The sequence below is a fragment of the Rosa rugosa genome, chromosome 1 (genome assembly GCF_958449725.1).
Source record: "Rosa rugosa chromosome 1, drRosRugo1.1, whole genome shotgun sequence".
NCBI classification, from domain to species: domain Eukaryota; kingdom Viridiplantae; phylum Streptophyta; class Magnoliopsida; order Rosales; family Rosaceae; genus Rosa; species Rosa rugosa.
This window is the reverse complement of record NC_084820.1, coordinates 65,609,362-65,627,480: the sequence shown is the minus strand read 5'-3', so window position 1 is coordinate 65,627,480 and position 18,119 is coordinate 65,609,362. Positions and strand designations below refer to the sequence as shown.

General features: G+C 42.0%; 2 pseudogenes; one reads left to right on the top strand and one right to left on the bottom strand.

Annotated features, from left to right (window-relative positions):
- The window catches only part of LOC133745037 (uncharacterized), a 79,432-nt pseudogene extending 61,703 nt beyond the window's left edge, over window positions 1-17,729 (bottom strand).
- Window positions 8,000-10,095, top strand: LOC133726197 (glucan endo-1,3-beta-D-glucosidase ARB_01444-like; annotated as a pseudogene).
- Window positions 17,730-18,119: the final 390 nt, after the last annotated feature.

The window sequence follows — 18,119 nt, the reverse complement described above, 5'->3', positions numbered from 1 at the left end:
AAAGTATGTAGCGTTTTGATAAAAAAATCATCAGAAATTACTTTACCTCTTAGAACCTTCCAAGCTAGCAGAGACATTAGAGGCAAGATAAATTTAGACCATAATGATTTACCCCATGCTACAGAAGGAGAAGGCTGCCGCAAAAATATGTAAGCATGCTTTGCAGTTAGCTCACCATAAGAGGATTCCAATTGCATTGCGGCAAAGGTGATGACTGTGATTAAGGCAATTGAGCTGGCCTGGGTTCGTGATTGGAAGCACATATGGTTAGAAGTTGACTCTTCTCTTATTCTGGATTTTATCAAGTCTCCATTGTTGGTCCCCTGGCAATTTCGTATTAGCTGGCTCAATTGCTTGTACAAGTTTTCTCAAATGACTTTTCGTGTATCACATATTTTTTCTGAAACTAATAAGGTAGCTGATGCTTTGGCGAATTATGGTACGACTTCTCCTAATATGGTGTGGTGAGATGCTCAACCATCTTTTATTTTATTGCATTGTCAGAGTGATCAATTGGGTATTCCCCAATTTCGGTTACGATAGCTTGTTTCTTTTTCGTTGCTTTTGTAGGGAGGTTTGGTTTGGTCTCCCTCCTAAGTTCTTTTTTTTTTTCTTTTCACTTTTTTAATAAATTCAAGTAAGGGGAAGACCCCTTATTTGCTTCAGCTAAAAAAAAAAAATCAAAATGCAAATTTACAAATATGAGTAATTTCTTTCAACTCTTTTTGCTAAATAAGTCATCGACCGCAGGTCTTCATTTCCATATCTAATCCAACTCCACCCAACTCTAATGACGTCTTTTTTGACATTCTCTTTTCTTTTTGGCAGAAATATCACTTTGGTCATCCAACTTTTAAAAACTTCATTTTGGTCATCGAACTATATCATCGCATATCACTTTGGTGATTCCGTCTGTTTTCTCTGTTAACTCCAAAGGTATTTTGGAGATTTAAAGGTTTACTCGCTATTTTTATAACTTAATCCAACTTTTCCCGTCTAAACATAAAACTTCATCCAATTTTGCCAACTTTTCCCTCCTTTTATAATTCCTCGATTTATTAAATCAATAATTTTCTTCCTCTTATGTTCCCTCACTTTGAATCATTCTCTGACTCAATTATTTTTCTCTGTTGTATGCTTTGATTACTGATGATGAATGCATGAATAAAAGGAGGGAAAAGTTGGCAAAATTGGATGAAATTTTATGTTTAGGCGGGGAAAATTGGATTAAGTTATAAAAATGGCGGATAAAACATTTCATCTCCAAAATACCCCTGGAGTTAACAGAGAAAACTGACGGAATGACCAAAGTGATATACAGTGATATAGTTCGATGACCAAAATGAAGTTTTTAAAAGTTTGATGACCAAAGTGTCGAGCGACCCATAGTTCGATGACCAAAATGATATTTCTCCCTTTCTTTTTTAGGCCATCATACATGAAGTATCAAAGTAATAACTATATGGGGAAATTACTGGTCCCCCCTTTAACTTTTGGTGCGTCGACAGTTCAGTCCCTGCTATTCCAATTTTAACAGATAACTCCCCACACATTCAAATTTCACACAATTTGATCCAAAATGACCATTTTACCCCTCACTTCCTTTTTTTTATATATCAAATACACACACACACACACATATATATACATTATATACACACACACATATGTATCTGTACATACCACCTATATTACATACCGCCAAGCATAATCAACGACCTCATAGGTGGGCCCCACGACATGGCTAGCCCCGCCTATGGCATGCATCCGGTAGGCCGACACCCGAGCTACGTTGTCATGGTGGAGGTCGACCGGTACCTCGTAGGGAGGTCACCCTCCCATGCTCTCCAAGAGGCTTCAAGAGAAGCAATATGTATGTTGTGTCCCACATCGGAAATGTAAACTAGATGGGGACTTCCTTTAGCTATAAGAGGAAGTCCTCCCCTTCTTAGAAGGGATGGATCCATGATCCCCTCACTTGTATCACTATCAAAGGCTACTTGGCCTCACTACATAGTAAAATATCTAAGTGGACGTAGCCTTGCCTCAAGGGCAAGGTGAACCACTATACATGCTTGTGTCCCTCTCTCTCTCCCTCTCATGATCCACACTTAGTCTCGTTCCGTATTCTTCAGTAGAAACATTGGCGCTAGAAGAAGGGTCCCTAAGTTGGGTAACGAGCCTCCGACCTTGAGCAAGAGTCATGGATGGGTACAACGAGTCATGTACGGGTACCAAAGGTCATCGGGTACATGGGTACATGCCGGACACACCTCGCCCTCCCCAAGCCTCCGAGGAGCTATCGGGTACATGAGCTTCCGGGTACATGAGCCACCGGGTACTTGCATGTAGACCCGTAGCTCTCTGAGTCTCGGAGACAACCTACAAATCCAGGAGTTCGTCCGGGACCACCTCTACATAGTCCAATTTTGAGTCAACTCCTTTCCCACTCCCACCACCGTGCTCAACACAAGCATCCCGGTGACCCACCTCCTCCGGGCACCCTAGATATTTATCCCGGCACCCAGAACAACTCAATCTCCCGGTGATACTTTCCTTTCCCGGACATGTCGAATATCCGGCACCAATCGCAACAACCTACATAATCCAATTCTCAGTATCCCACTTCCGACAACACCTCAACGGGATCCTGAGTTCCTGTTGGCAACCATCATCTTCGACCCAAGCTCGCTTGTAGTGGCCCAGCGATCACTTGGTCCCGTATGATCTGACAACACCGGCAACCCGGTTAGGTACCCTGGCAGCTCCACTCATTGACCCATCCTGGTAAACTCACTTCCCGGCAGCAAGTTTGACGTACCGGCCACCCTCACCAAGTCCCGGATCCGATTTCTCCAGAAGCACCTCCTGGTGACTCATCGCTCCCGATCTCGGTGACTTACCGTGAGTCCACCTCTGACTAGTCCAAGATGTCTCGGTGATTCAGAACATCTGATCGAAGGTGTGGACCTGCATCTCGGTACCCAAAGATATCCCGGTGACGAGCACCGTTTAAAAAAAACACAGATGATGATCTACTCTGGTCACCGAGACAGCGAGACTTTACTCTCGACACCCACTAGGAGTTTGCTCCCGCTGCAACCATCCCGGTGACTCCTCCCTGCAATCCACTCACCTACCGGGACTTCATAAGGATATCAGTTCTTCATCCTGGCAACATACATGGCAGCACCCTTACTTCGATCTCGTTCAGTGGCTCCCTGATAGCAATTCTACAACGTCCCAGCAATAGCCTCGAATCCCGACAGATTTTCAATCCGAGGCATTTACTTTGGACACCCACCGGAAGTTTGTTCCGACTGCCACTGCTTTGGCAGCTCATCCCGGTAGTTGCTTTGCTCCCCGGCAGCACTGTTGTCTCCCGGCACCCAGAACTCTATCATCTCGGCGACCCATCCCAGCAATCTTATGCTGGCCCATTCCGGGACCCAACCTCCCGGTAATCCCTCCCCCCACCAACCCGGATATATTTACTCTAATCATCTGGATGTATACTCTGTACACCCACTCAGCAGCATTCCCGGAGACTTGCGTAACACATCTCGGTGACCCACTCGGGTAGCTCGTCCCGGTACCCACCTATGTGCTTCCAATTCATCCTCCCGGTGCCTGACCTCCCTGGTCTAGGTGTTTAACCCCATCCCAGCAGTACCCGCCAACCCAAGCACGCTCCGGGCACCGGCCACCTACCTCTGCTTTTTGCAGCTCTTGCCATGAATCATCGAACAGACGAACAGCCTCAACTGAGCAATTGTCTCACCGGCCTCACACACCAAAGCTAAGTATTCATATACATGCTTAATTATAAATTTAAATAGCAGAATGTGTTGTCTATCAACATATCAGACGTGTTTATACATATGTATGCTTCATGCATGCACACGCACTTCAAACAACACCTGTCCAAGATGTTGCATGCGTTATTAATTTTCGACCAGACACCTCATTTACACATATATATATATCGACAATTGATCAAATGAAAAAAAAAATTGGTGGCCACATGCTGCATGCATATTTTTATTGGCACGTGCAATTGAACTTGCCTTATTTACCTCTAGTTCTCTATGATCAAATTATCACACGTTGATAACTTCATATATAAAGTTGTTTAACTTTCAAATTTTCACTTCAATTAATGTGAGCCCATCTATCTGCACATGCTTATAAGGTATGCATGGTATGCATATGTCAATCAATGCCATGCTATATGTAAAACAACACTAGCACAATGATAACCACCGTAGCATTCTCAAGCATGTGTACATAAAATTTTCATTACACATATTTAGTCAATTTACTAGCTCGAGTTGCTAATCACTTATCTAATTTGCCTGTGGAGGAAGCGTATCACTCTAAATCGGGTATCTTCTTGTGCATACAAGGCCAAGCACATTATCGACGATCATTCATCGATCACAAGGAACGTCATGCTTGGACAACTCCAACATGATTTGTTATGCGGGTCAATCCCAATTTTCAACTTCTCCAATCGGTTAAAGATAAGTTCTCATTCACACTTTCAAATTTGAGCTCATGATACAATGCTTTATATGCTTTAATAACGATTTCTATAATCTAAGCATATGCCTACAACATTTGATACTTTCAATAACATATTCATTGTGCCTATTTATTAATGTCATACTTTAACTTGATTGCAAATCAATTAAATTGCTACATATACACATATGACACTAAATAAATGCAACATGCATCTCATAAATCCTCGCCCCGAGCGCGGTACCCCCAAGGGGTAAGTCAAGGTCATATCATTACATCAAATCCTCTCCAATCGGCGAGGTACCCCAGCGGGGTTACAAAGCCAATATATATTCTACCCGGGGCCAGGCCACCGGGTACCGGGGCCCAAGGCCACCGGTTACCCCAACAGAGTTACATCATTCTACCCGGGGCCACGCCACCGGGTAAAGGAGGCCCACCGGCCCTCATTCAACCCCATTGGGTTAAGGAGGCTCAAGCCCTCACGTGACCCCACCGGCCCACGCTGAACAAGCCCTCATGCTACCCTATCGGGTACGAGAGGCATCAAGCCCTCATGCTACCCCATCGGGTACGAGAGGCATCAAGCCCTCATGCTACCCCATCGGGTACGAGAGGCATCAAGCCCTCATGCTACCCTATCAGATACGAGAGGCATCATCAAGTCCTCAATCTACCCTATCGGGTACTAGAGGCATCAAGCCCTCATGCTACCCTATCGGGTACGAGAGGCATCAAGCCCTCATGCTACCCTATCGGGTACTAGAGGCATCAAGTCCTCAATCTACCTTTCCGGGTATCAGAGGCATCAAGCCCTCATTTACCCTTCCGGGTATCAGAGGCATCAAGTCCTCATTTACCCTTCCGGGTATCAGAGGCATCAAGTCCTCATTTACCCTTCCGGGTATCAGAGGCTCAAGTCCTCAATCTACCCTTCCGGGTATCAGAGGCTCAAGTCCTCAATCTACCCTTCCGGGTACTAGAGGCATCAAGTCCTCATTTACCCTTCCGGGTATCAGAGGCTCAAGTCCTCAATCTACCCTTCCGGGTATCAGAGGCTCAAGTCCTCAATCTACCCTTCCGGGTATCAGAGGCCCGAGTCCTCAATCTACCCTTCCGGGTATCAGAGGCTCGAGTCCTCAATCTACCCTTCCGGGTATCAGAGACCCAAATCCTCATTCTACCCTATCGGGTACCATAGGCTCAAGGCCTCAGAAAACCCCACTTGGTACCGGAGGCGGGGTAAGCCAAGGTCCAATCCTTTGCTTTTGAATCATCTCACCTCCCGAACATTCTCTATACTTGGGGGACTTATTCATACCACTTATCACAAGTGGAGATAGTACCCGACCGGGACTATCATTGAGCTTCACGCTCATACTTTCGTGTTATGGTCTATTAATGGAAATATTGAAATTTTTCACCTATTGTTGATCGCAACAATTAAATTTCTTTTACATCCCATTAATAAGACCATAGGACAAAACTCATACCCGCTCAACATGAGCGAGCTCATCTCTTACGTTCCCGATACACATGAGCCAAACAATCAGGTTATGGCTTATACGTTCTGGTTAAGTAAGTTACAGTTCCTTCCTCTAACCTATACTTGGGGGACTCTCATGGTCACGCCATAGTCTCGCTAGTATTGTCAATGGTTACTTCGATACCGGAGCTTCATTCTTAGCCTTACCGGCTTCGTCTACCGTAATCTAAGTCCGAATTCCCGTTTCACTAACTGCGTGACTTGGGGGACTCGGCGAGTAATAACACTCCCGATCCTAACACATATGTATCACGTGCATACAACATATACATATCATTATGTACGCGTCATCGCGTTCATCACACATCTTTGCATCATATGCACTTTGTATGTTATCACAATCACATACATTTTCGACTTATACGTCGTATGGCAACATTACATAATACGTGCATACACACAAGGTGTAACATACATCTCATATAAACATTCATGCACCTCGATGCATTTGACTCAAATGTCACTTAGATTGCCCTAGCGCAATCAATATGTATTTTGTACACTCTTATCTTATTTGCAGGTACTAGCGTGATGAGGGCCCCGTGGCACCAACCTACCCGTAGAGTCCCTTCTTACTTACGGAGTTGGGGGACTAGTATGGGTATAGCGTTCAACGAGGTCATCACTCATACTTGGCGGCATCACATTTAAACTCCCCAACCAAGAAGCGCCTCTTACTCGGGGACTTGGGGGACTTGTACATACCACCTATATTACATACCGCCAAGCATAATCAACGACCTCATAGGTGGGCCCCACGACATGGCTAGCCCCGCCTATGGCATGCATCCGGTAGGCCGACACCCGAGCTACGTTGTCATGGTGGAGGTCGACCGGTACCTCGTAGGGAGGTCACCCTCCCATGCTCTCCAAGAGGCTTCAAGAGAAGCAATATGTATGTTGTGTCCCACATCGGAAATGTAAACTAGATGGGGACTTCCTTTAGCTATAAGAGGAAGTCCTCCCCTTCTTAGAAGGGATGGATCCATGATCCCCTCACTTGTATCACTATCAAAGGCTACTTGGCCTCACTACATAGTAAAATATCTAAGTGGACGTAGCCTTGCCTCAAGGGCAAGGTGAACCACTATACATGCTTGTGTCCCTCTCTCTCTCCCTCTCATGATCCACACTTAGTCTCGTTCCGTATTCTTCAGTAGAAACAGTATCAAATTATACATATATATATATACACACACACACATTAGATATATAAAAGTTGTGAATTTTTTTTATAATATGAAACATAAACATAGTATATAGACTTACCAAATACATAAACACATTAGATATATATGTATACATACATATACATACATATACATATATATAGATATGTATTTGTATATAAACCTAAACCGTATATACCTACATATATATGTATTTGTATATAGATATGTATATATGTATATATATATATATGCAGATATATACATACACATATGCATATATATATATATATATATGTATATATCTGCATATGTATATGTACACACACACATATATACATATAAATATATATAAAAAGAGAGAGAGAAGAATAAAAATATACACACACACATACACACACACACACACACACACACACATATATATATATATATAAAGAGAGAGACGAATAAAAAATATATATACATACACACACACACACACATATATATATATATACATATGTATAAAAGAGAGAGAGAGAAGAATAAAAAAAAAAAACAAAAAAAAATAAGTGAGGGGTAAAATGGTAATTTTGGATCAAATTGTGTGAAATTTGAATGTTTGGGGAGTTGTCTGTTAAAATTGGAATAACAGGGACTGAACTGTCGACGCACCAAAAGTTAAAGGGGGGACCAGTAATTTTCCCTAACTATATTAACTATTAAGTCATGAAATAAAGATGATTATTATTATCAGAACACTAGTTGCTACAAAGAAACACACAAGCTCAAACACCATTTTGTTATGGGAATCAACCCCGCGAGTCATTCATACTTGCTTACCTTGGAAGCATGCTTGAAACCCACATGGTTATACCAAGTCTTCAACGCCGACCTTGAGCATCTCAAACACCCAAAACCCACAAGAAGAACATGTCTTTCTTTCAATGATCTCAGCATCACTGTGGAGTTTCCCTCCTCCAATCTCAGATTCTTTCTCGTCCGGGGAAGCCCATTTCTCACCTGCTCACCGGACTTCCATTTCAATTTCAACGATCCACGCTATTCTATCATTTTCGTCAAATGAGTCTCGCACCAAGTACACGATCAAGCTCAACAACAATCAGACATGGCTTGTATACACCTCTTCTTCAATTGATCTTGCTAATACCAGCGTATCTTTGATCACTTCAACTGGGTTTTCCGGCATTGTGAGGATTGCAGTACTGCCGGAATCTGACCCACAATTCGAGTCGGTTCTTGATCGGTTCAGCTCTTCCTACCCTGTTTCCGGTGAGGCTGTGTTTACAAAGCCGTTTGCTTTGGAGTATAAATGGGAGAAGAAAGGGTGGGGAGACTTGCTTATGCTGGCTCATCCTCTACATTTAAAGCTTATTAATGGTGACGATTGTGATGTCACTGTTTTGGAGGATTTCAAGTACAAAAGCATTGATGGTGATCTTGTTGGTGTTGTGGGGGATTCATGGGTGTTGAAGCCTGACCCTGTTTCGGTTACTTGGCATTCGACTAAAGGTATCAAACAAGATTCATACTCTGAGATAATATCTGCACTTATTAAAGATGTTGAGGCTTTAAGTTCTACACCAATTGCAACTACTTCTTCATAATTTTATGGGAAGTTGATTGCTAGAGCTGCGGGGTTGGCTTTGATTGCTGAGGAGGTGGGTTATCTTGATGTGATTCCAGCGATTAAGAAGTATTTGAGTGATACAATTGAGCCTTGGTTGGATGGGACTTTTGGTGGGAATGGTTTCTTGTATGATAGTAAATGGGGTGGCATTGTGACGAAACAAGGATCAGCGGATTCGGGAGCAGATTTCGGGTTTGGGATTTACAATGATCACCATTACCATTTAGGGTACTTTATTTATGCCATTTCAGTGCTTGCTAAGATTGATCCAGCGTGGGGGAGGAAGTATAGGGCTCAAGCTTATTCACTTGCCGCGGATTTTATGAACTTAGGCAGGAGGACAAACTCGAATTATCCACGTTTGAGATGCTTTGATTTGTATAAGTTGCATTCATGGGCAGGAGGGCTGACTGAATTTGGAGATGGTAGGAATCATGAGAGCACAAGTGAGGCTGTGAATGCTTACTACTCAGCTGCATTGTTGGGGCTAGCCTATGGAGACACCCATCTTGCGGCCACTGGATCAATGCTTGTGGCATTGGAAATTAAAGCTGCTCAAATGTGGTGGCAAGTAAAAGAGGGAGATAGCATTTATGAGCCAGATTTCAGGAAAATAGGGTAGTTGTAGTGCTGTGGGCTAATAAGAGGGACAGTGGACTGTGGTTTGCTCCTCCGGAGTGGAAAGAGCGCCGGCTTGGAATCCAACTGCTTCCCATTTTACCTATCTCTGAGGTATTGTTCTCTGATGTTGCCTTTGTTAGGCAAATCGTGGAGTGGACAGAGCCAGCTCTGAGTAGAGAGGGTGTTGGGGAAGGATGGAAAGGGTTTGTCTATACTTTGCAAGGGGTTTATGATAAACAAGGCGCTTTGGAGAAGATTAGGAACTTGAAGGGTTATGATGATGGGAACTCGCTGACTAATCTGTTATGGTGGATCCATAGCAGAGGTGAGGAAGGAGATGGTTGTGGAATTGGAGAGAACATATGTTGGTTTAAGCACTGTCACTGAGTTTGGCAACCGGTTCCGTTATGATTTGGGTGGAGTTGAATAAGATAAGATACGATATGATAGTAGTATGTGATTGTGAATTATTCTCTAAATCTTGAACTACTGCTTCCTTTGAACTCTGAGATGACAAGTTTTCTTCTCAGCCACCAAAAGAATGTTAAAAAGATAACACAAGTTCAGCCTTTAGACACTCTGAGAAGAATCAATTAAGCACATTTGAGTTATATTATTAGCAATCAGAGATGACTTGGAATAAACAAAACACCAGTTTAGTTCAAACGGATCACAAATGTCAAATATCACACTGCATGCCAATCATGTTTAAGCTACAATTGATGTTTGTGTTAAAAAAAAAACGAACATTTGTAAGAGTAATATGATTTATATCTCCTAGCTTCAGTTTGATAGCACCACTTCTGTACACCAGCTTCTTACCTATGAAGCCAGCTGGTAACTCACCCAAGGAACAAGGCTTCTCTGTACATCAGTACCTGTGAAGTTAATTTGAAACGTATTCGGCTCTTGTGCAATTCTAAGTCCAGTACTGTAGTTGGATGCTAGAGTAGTCGTCCTTGTGTTCGATAGTTGGCTATCGAAAATTTTTCGTTGTATTCGGTTGTTAGTTACAAGAGATTTTTTAGGTAAGCTAGTGTTCAGTGATTACATACCCAATCCTAATTTACGTTGTTTTTATGAGTATAGGTAATGACCAAACATTATGGAGCTTGTTGCAATCAATCAATCACTGAAGAATATGTAGCGTTTTGATAATCAACAAGATGATGCAAATTTACAAATAGGGAAAATTTCACAAACAGTACACCAAGTAAAGGCCACTAATAATTCTTATACATAAAGTTCCAAACCAAACATTTCGGTACACGAAATCTGAAACTCGACCCACTATCAGTACACGACGTCAATTTTTGACACCAAAATATCCATTATGCCCTCAGTTTTTTTTTTTAAATAATTTTTTTTTCTTCGTTTTTATCTCTTTCTTCTTCCTTCTTCCGGCTCCACGAAACCCACCTCTGTTTTCATGTGAGAAGAAGCCCGAGCTCACCCACCTCTGTTAACCCAGCTACTAAATTTAGAGCAAAACTTGCTCTCGGGTGGAGGAATGGGTGTTCAATTGGAGGGCAAGGGCGGCGTTGGAAGCGAGTGAGTGAGCGTGGAGGCGAGGAAGGCGGCGTTGGAAGTGAGGGAGTGAGCCCGGAAGAAGGAAGAAGAAAGAGATAAAAACGAAGGAAAACTAAATAACAGAAAAAAAAAATTATTAAAAAAAAAAAAAGAACTGAGGGCATAATGGACATTTTGGTGTCAAAAATTGATGTCGTGTACTGATAGTGGGTCGAGTTTCAGATTTCGTGTACCGAAATGTTTGGTTTGAAACTTTATGTATAAGAATTATTAGTGGCATTTACTTGGTGTACTGTTTGTGAAATTTTCCCAAGCTAAAATATAAAGGACAAACATCGACCTGAGCAGCGTGAGCCTCTGCTGAATCTCTCTTCGGCGACAAGCATATTTGTGATGAGCTTCAAGGATATTGTCTCTTTCAGATGTAACTTTGTCTAAACCGATTTCTAGCAGCACTCATCTCATTGTTGCTGCTTTCGAGCTTCCTCCACAATCCATTTAATCTTTCTAGCTCCATCTCTTTCAAATGAATTTCACCAACTACGCCTTCTGCTTGTGCCTATATAGTACAAGAGAAAACAAAGAAGTAATGTTCTACCATATATGATGAGAGATAATATTGAACTACTACTTCCACTGAACTCTGAGATGATAAATTAACTTCTTAGCAACCATAAGAACATTAAAAGACAACACAAGTGCACACACACTCTAAAAATAGAACAAGACTTGAAAGAATTGTAAGATCAACAAAAAAGTTCAACCAACCAATTCTATTTTCCCCTCCCCTAACTTGTCTAGTATAGCTTTCTTTGATGATGCTATGCCATCTCCAGTTTCAGCAGTTGTTTTGGAGTCGCCATCTGATCTGCGAGATTGACTTGCATTCAGTGTCTTTTGTGCATTTTCCAGTTCATCTCCCAAATTTTGTTCAGTGTCCTCCATTTCCTGCTAATAACAATAATCATCTAATTTCATAAATAGTTCGAGTATGGCTGTTAAATTAACTAAAAAACCATATCCTCAACATCATAAAAAAATCACTTTGAAGTTTAAACTACTAAATACATGTATAACAGCATCATATAGATACAAGTTGAAAAACCCTAGAAGCCCACCTTTAATTTCATGCTAAGTAAATCTGCTTCCTCAATTTTCTCCTCTATGTTACTTTGATGCGTTCAGTTTGAGATAGCCTTTTCATATGCAGCATTTTCCTCCTGCAATGTCACCTCTCTCAACTGGGCCTGTCCAGAAGTACAAACAGGAACTATATCAACATAGGAAACATAAAAAGGCACTGATCACCTACAACCATGAAACTCAACCAGGACCAAAAACAACGAAAAATCCCTGAACTTTAACACAATTTGCAATAACCACAGCTACACCACATGCCCAGATAACAAAAATACTGTCTTTGATCAAGATATGCAACAATTCAGAGCTGCACACCAGAACTACAATCAAAATCAAAGACCCAGATAAAGAAACCTACTAATTCGAATTAAAGCAACACACCAACACGCCCAGATAAGAAAGATCCAAACTTTGAACAAGATATGCAACAATTCAGAGTTGTACACAATAATCACAATCAAATTCAAAAACTCAGTGTTATGAATCATTTTTGTTAAGTTCCCTAGTCTAATTAGGTTGTTGTTGTGGGAGTGTGAAACGCTGCGTTTTGAAGCATAATAGAAGGAATATTAGGTTATTTGTTTCTAGTAATAGTATCTATAGTTGCTCGACACGTGTCCTGTGCCAGCTTGCACTTTCTTGCCTTGTATTTACAGACCGTTTTGCCTTGTGGAAAGGCCATGAATGAAAATCTGCATTTTATTTTCTTAGCTTTATCTTAGATTTCTTCTAGTTTCTCTCTGTTAGGGTTTAGAACCCTATCAACTAGTATCAGAGCCCACATCATGGGGTCGAGGAGCACTGGGAATCCACCACCATACTCGTCAACACCGCCACGTCCACCTGACCCAGATGATTTGAGGAGGAAGAGGATCCAAATGGCAAGAGAAGAGACGGCTGCGTGGTGCCGTGAATTTGAGAAAAACATGGCGTCAGCCCAGTCCGAGATACTAACTGAGTTGAGGCAATTTCGATTGGAGCAAACAGCTCAATTGAGGCCGCCGCCACCACCACCACCGGCCACGGCGGATCCCTACCCCTACCAACAGCAACAACCACCACCTCCGCCGCCGCCTAAACCACCAATCCCTGAGCAGCAGCAGCACCAAAGCGCGTGGTACTCGAATCAGTACCAGTACCACTCACTACAGTCCCCGTCGCCTCTTCAACTCTGGGGTCCGCCACCTCACTCCTACCATCTACTTACGCCGCCGGGCCAATATCTACCACCTCCTCTTCTTGTTCCGACTGGCCATTTTCCACCACCTCCGTTTTCTATTCCGAACCCCCAAAGCACACCGCATTACCCCCAATACTTTGCTTTACACCCACAACAGCCACTGTATCAACACCAGCCTCCTATCTACAACGTCGTCCAGAAGCTGACCATTTCGCCGGCCCACACGGACTGGTTCGTGACTCCTCCACCACTGGCACAGTTCACTGCCAGCCCGCTTCCTCTGTTGGACGCCGCTCCTCCGCTGATTCACCCGCCCACAATCCATAGCTCGGGCCTCCAAATCTGCTCTCCACCGATGGCACATCCCACCACCAAGCCGCCTCCTCTACTCGACGGCACCGTTTCGGCTCAGCCGAACAGTTCCCCTGCATCCTTTTGCTCAGTAAGTAGTACTAACACAAGTGTTTCTAATCAGTTCAATTGTGGTGGTGTGGGTTTTGTGTGTGGTACTAAATTAAATGGTATTGATGAGAAGTTAGATACTGGGGATGGAGAGAATTCTGATGAGATGGTTAAGGTGAATAGTAGAGATGGTAGAGAGTTCAGTGAGCTTGTGAGTGTCAGTGCTAAGCAGAATGATTCGGGATTGAGTTTATGCGGGGAGAGGATAGAATGTAACGCTGATGAAAGTGGAAAAGGGATATTGGCCGGAGAACGAAATTGAGTATGATCAGAACCAGTGGCGGATCCAGAAAAAATTTTCAGGTAAGGCAAGACAATGACAGGTTGAAGGAAAAGGGGAAGGGGGGAAAATTAGAGAGAAGCTATAGATTTTGGAGGCAATTGTGAAAAGTTTGCCCTGATTTTGCCATGGTTTTGCCCTATTTCTGCCATTTTCTTCAACAATTCACTTGATTTTGCCCTATTTCTGTCAATTTCACATACCTTTCTTCTACTAAACTTGTATAGACTCAAAAATTCAGTCTAGGCAAGTGTCTAAGCTGGCCTCTATGTGGATCCGCCGGTGACAGAACCCTTCAACTCCAAATTTGAATATTGGCTTCAGCAACACCAACACCTTTAATCAACCACAGTCAGGCAACACAAGTCGCCTTGGTTGTTTGGCAGGCATTTCTGGTCAGAGCAACTTTGGACAATCATCTGTAGCTCAAGGCTATGCAGCTGTACAACAACCAATACATGCTGCAATCCCAATTGGAACGCTTACCGTGATGCCTCAGATGTCAATTGCTCGTGTGGAAACTGCACCATCAATTCAATATGGATTTTCAAGCATGCCTGTCATAACTGCTACTGGGTTAAATAGTTGTAAGTTTCAGTTAAGTACCATGGAGATGACTGCTTGTCTAGTGAAGAAGAATGAAAGTTTCGGAAGTAAAATTGGTGGAAAGAGTGCATTGTGTATAAGGCTTAAGCACTACATTGAAGGTTTAAAGAAAATTAGTCGCAATGTACTGCAACTATGCCTTTCTGGGTTTGATAAGAAGGTTCGTGATAAAGGCAGTGGCCACACTCTCTCAACAGATGAATTTTTTATTCAGAATGAGAAGTTTGCAAGGAATATGAGGCTGCTTTGGGTAAATATTTCCAACTTGATATCCTCAATTGGGAACTTAGAGACAGTGGCATCTGGTAATGGCTTGAAGTATACTTTTTCACTGATAATCGCCTTGATTGAATCATTGAGTAGTGGATATGTTGAGAAAAATATGAGGTGGTTTACCAAGATATCAGTGACTAGTATTAGTAGTGGGTGCGTCAATTTGCACCATGATCAGGGGCTTGTCTCTAGTGGTGTTGAATGTAATAGTTTCTTGGTGAATAGAAATGATGAAGGCATAGTTGTCTTTTTCCCTAACTTGCTCCAAAGGATGAATAACTTGCAGCTATATGTTGACGTAGTACACAAAGGAATTAATCACGTGATTCACACTTTTCTAAGTTTTAAAGCAGTAGTAGATTTGTCTATATGTGCTAACATTGAATTTGGTATTGTCACTACTCTAAACGATTGGTTGAATGGTAATCTTTTGTGTCTATTTCTAGAGAACAAATTGGAGAAAATGAGTTTGTTTTTTGCAGATAAGTTTGAGAAAATGGAAGGGAATGCCAGAATGATGTTTGATGACATTTGGGGAAGATGGAAGTCTATAGTAATGGCTGCAAATGAGTACTGTACTGAAGAGTTTCACTTGATATTTCCTGAAAACCATATGAAACGAGATGAGAAGTGTTTGCGATATATTCTATCTACCTTGGATGTATTTTTATTACGTGCCCAGGTGGATGATTTTACGTTTAATGGCGACCAAGGAACACCGGAGCTGCCTCTTGGCCTTGTTTATTTTAGAATGAATCTTGTTGAACTATTGGTGGATAATTGTCAGCTTTTAAGATCTGTTATAGTTGTACAAAAGCTTTTCTTTGGTGTTTGGGCCTCTGCAACTGGCAGCAATAGCTTGGAAGGATGTGGAGATCAAGTTATTTTCTCTTAATGTGGTCGCGGAGGTAATCCTACAGAAAAGCCAAATCCTTGATTTCTCGGTCATTATGCAGTTGATGGTTTGGTCCATTAGGCCTTTGGATGAACTGAAGGGTAGTATGTGCACTCTGCATAGATCTCTTGTAGACGTTGTTGACTCCTATTCTATGTGGATCTCTGTTTTTCAAACAATTGCTAGACCCTTGTTGTTATTTCTTGCTGCTAGAATATCATAAACCTTATCCCCGAGTTCTTGTGCATCTGCATTGCGTAAAATTTTTGAAGATGCCTCTGCAGTGATGTATGAACCTTCAAATTTGGAGATATTGATGCGGATAGGAGAGGGTCTCGAGAACATTCATTTACCTTTGGAAGATGAGGAAGAAGTTGTTAGTGCAGTTAGTCTGATCTGTGGTTCTATTTATAACAAAGAATTAATGAGAAACTTATTGGCTAGATTGCTTTCTTCTAGCTTTGAAGCTATTGGGAAATTTGTTGATAACAGTCATTGCCTCCGGCAAAAACCTGCTACCTATACACAAATTTTGAATTCTGGTGCTGGAGAGCTTTACAGGATGGGAACTGTATTCAACCATCTTGTAACATCGGGGCAGAGTGCATATTCTGGAGATAGTTGTATGCTTGTGCTATTGCAAGTGTTTTGGCCAATGCTAGATAAACTTTTCAGGTCTGAGCACATGGAAAATGATGGGAAGAAAAAAAGATTTGTGCAAGAGATCTATGGAAAATGTGCTGCACTTGCAATTATTCCAATAGATTCAGAAGAAGATGAACAACCATTGTTTCTCAATTTCATTTTGCAGGTCCTTGATTTCTCTACTTATTTAGATGATAATCTTGACACCTTAGCCCATGATCTTGGTGACAATAGCCTTGCTGCTCTTCATTGCATTGACACTACTGTTGTTGAGATGTTGAACACAAGTGTTGTTGGTTGGCTTCATCTTATTCTCTGCTTATTAACTCATGGTGAGCCAGCATTATTGTATTTTTCCTTGGTCACTTGTGATTCATTATCGGAGCAACTAAATTACTATCATAAGACTCTTGGAGAATTGGCAGGATTGAATGATTGGAAAAGGAGTCGTGGATATCATGCTGTCCTCAGTCTTGTAGTGTTGAAGATTCACCTCTTCTTGTTACTGCTTGGCCTAGAGCTATTATTGTTGATGTGCTTACAATGTCTCTCATATCCGAACTGAGGACAAGCTTCAGTATGTTAGAAGTTTATTCTAAAAGTGAAACTTGAGGTCAAGTTTCTGTTTAAGGGGGAAGAAATGTTATGAATCATTTTTGTTAAGTTCCCTAGTCTAATTAGGTTGTTGCTGTGGGAGTGTGAAACGCTGCGTTTTGAAGCATAATAGAAGGAATATTAGGTTATTTGTTTCTAGTAATAGTATCTATAGTTGCTCGACACGTGTCCTGTGCCAGCTTGCACTTTCTTGCCTTGTATTTATAGACCATTTTGCCTTGTGGAAATGCCATGAATGAAAATCTGCATTTTATTTTCTTAACTTTATCTTAGATTTCTTCTAGTTTCTCTCTGTTAGGGTTTAGAACCCTATCACCCAGCTACTAAATTTAGAGTAGAACCTGTTCTCGGGTGGAGGAATGGGCATTCAATTGGAGGGCAAGGGCGGTGTTGGAAGCGAGGGAGTGAGCGTGGAGGTGAGGAAGGCGTTGGGAGATGTCGCTCAGAGGGATTCTGAGCCGTAGATCATGGATCGAACGGCTGAGAGAAGCCGCTTTTGAATCCAAGGCCAAGGCGTATTCTTGCTGCTCCGGTCTGAATATTAGTGGGGTTGAATTGGGATTGTCGTCTTCATCGCCTTGACCGCCGCCCATGCTAGCAATCCCGCCATAATTCTCTCTCTCTCTCTCTCTGAATTTGCAGTGTTGGGGATTGGGCTTTTCAGACTTCTAAATGGGTGGAGTTCCCGCTAATAGGCCCAAATCAGCAGTTTCACTTTGAGATGATAAGATTTTTTTCTCTAAATCTTGAACTACTGCTTCCTTTGAACTCTGAGATGACAAGTTAACTTCTCAGCCACCAAAAGAATGTTAAAAAGATAACACAAGTTCAGCCTTTAGACACCCTGAGTAGAATCAATTAAGCACAATTATTAGCAAACAGAGATGACTTGGAATAAACAAAAGACCAGTTTTCCTGAAAACATTTCTGTAGTTCAAACGGATCACAAATATTGTCAAATATCACACTGCATGTCAATTATGTTCAAGCTACAATTGAT